The following is a 2,438-nucleotide window of genomic DNA, read 5'->3' on the forward strand; positions in this document are numbered from 1 at the left end:
TCAAAGTTCTGAAGCCTGGATGTCCAAGATCACGGTGCCATTACAGGCAGGCAGGGGAACGTCTTCCAGGTCCCAGACTTCTCATTATCTCCCCACAAAGTGGAAGGATTAGGGAGCTCAGCAGGGTCTCTTCTATAAGAACATTAATCCCATTCATGCGGGCAGCACCCTCATGACCCCATCACCTCCCAAAGGCACCACCTCCTGATACCAACACTTCGGGCAATAAGTTTCAACCCATGAACTTTGAAGGAATACAAACATTTAAACACAGCAGTGCTCAAAGCCAAAAATGTATTTGGCCCTCACATGCTCCAATACCTCTCTCCAGCTCTGCCACAGAGTAACCCCATGACCTTGGACAAGGGGCCCCTTCCCCTGTCAAGATGACAAGTTCCTCATCTACAGCTGAGTCACTTGAACTAGGAGATCCCTGGAGACTCTTCTTTGACGGCATAGTGCTAATACACGGATTATCTGTCCTTTGGTCCCAAGAAAAGGGTATTTTTCTTTTTTTTTTTTTTTTTTTGTCTTTGTTTTGTGATGCTTCTCAGGAAGTTAAAAGTGAGGCATGAAGGACCTGGTAGAGACATGGTCCAAGGCATGACCTGGTGTAGTTAGCCAACCAGGAAACTCCATTTCTGTGAGGCTGTGAGGTGAGTCATCACCAACCTGTAAGGTACTCACATCTGGGAGAGCCCACCTCTCAGAAGAAATGCTGCTCTCAACTTCATGCTCCCTGTGGGCAAGCTGATTACTTACTGTGCATATCATTTAAACTTCTGGTGTTAATTAGGACAAGGGAGACAATGTTGATACAACAAACAACCTTCAAATCTCAGTTTCTTAAAACAGAAGTGTATTTTTAACTCATACAACATATCCAATGTGGGCCAACACTGTTTTGGGTTTGAATTGTGTTCCCCCAAAATGCATATATTGATGCCCTAACCTCAGAATGGGACCTTATTTGGTAGTAAGGTCATGATGTAACTTGTTAAGATGAGGTCTCCTGGAGTAGGGTGGGCCTTTAATCCAATATGACTGGCGCCCTTATAAAAAGGGGAAGTTTGGAGACAGATGCACACAGGGAAAGAGCCACGTAAAGATGAAAGCTGAGATGGGGTGATGTTTCTACAAGCCAAGGAATGCCAAAGATTGGAAGCAAGCCACTAGAAGCTGGGTGAGAGGCATGGAATAGGTTCTCCCTCACAGCCCTCAGAAGGAACCAACCCTGATGACACCTTGACCTTGTGTTGATACTTCTAACTTCCAGAACTGTGAGACCACACAATTCTGTTATTTAAGCCACTCAGTTTGTGATACCTTGTTTACAGCAGCCCAAGCAAATTGTCCCCCAGCAGCCTGAGATAATGAATACTTTGCCATCTGGTAGCTGTGCCCTGTGGAACTCATGGCCTTCTCAGTAGCAAGACCCAGGGAAGAGGTGCCAGGAGGATCTTCCATGCTTTGGCCCAGAAGCCATACAGGCCACTTCTGTTCAAAGGCTGTTGGTCAGGGCTAGTCCTACAGATCTTGACAGCAGGGCTGAGAAACAGACACAACGTTGGGTGACCATTACTCTCTGGCACCTTCCACCAGGGACCCTCCCCAGAGACTAAATATTTCTGCCAAGCAATGCTTTGCTGGGTGGTAACTACGTAGTCATTCTAGTCTTCCCCCTTTGCAAGTTGCAGGGGCGTTGGAAGAGCTATCAAGAAGTACTAGAGGCCCACGGACGGTTTCATTTCATTTCAGATGACCATTGTAATTGAACTGTTGTAACTTTAATTGGCTGTCAAGAGTGTTGTATCGGGCCTCCCTGGTGGCGCAAGTGGTTGGGAGTCCGCCTGCCGATGCAGGGGATACGGGTTCGTGCCCCGGTCTGGGAGGATCCCATGTGCCGCGGAGCGGCTGGGCCCGTGAGCCATGGCCGCTGAGCCTGCGCGTCCGGAGCCTGTGCTCCGCAACGGGAGAGGCCACAACAGTGAGAGGCCCGCATACCGCAAAAAAAAAAAAAAAAAAAAAAAAAGAGTGTTGTATCAAGACAGACTCAGCTCTGCATGGGTTCTGGGATGATAACTGACAGCAATTACGACGGGTGAACAACGGAAGAGAAAGAGAGTATGTATACCATGGACTTGCCCCTCCAGTTCGAGGGGGAACAGACTTGGATGATGGGGCAGCGGTTATATCTGGGTCAGCACAGAAAAGGGGTCAGAATGCCTGAGCTTAGGCCTCTTTTCCATATAACATGATGAAAATCCTTGCCCAGATATGTGTATCCCTTTGTGATTTTCAAACTGCTTGTACTTCTGTTACCTCGTTTGGTATTCTCAACACTCTTAGAAGATATGCATTTTAGATAAAGGAAAAACATGTTTCAGGGGAGTTAGATGATTTTCCTGAAGGCATGCAGTGTGAGTGGTTGTCAAAAC

The sequence above is a fragment of the Mesoplodon densirostris genome, chromosome 19 (genome assembly GCF_025265405.1).
Source record: "Mesoplodon densirostris isolate mMesDen1 chromosome 19, mMesDen1 primary haplotype, whole genome shotgun sequence".
NCBI classification, from domain to species: domain Eukaryota; kingdom Metazoa; phylum Chordata; class Mammalia; order Artiodactyla; family Ziphiidae; genus Mesoplodon; species Mesoplodon densirostris.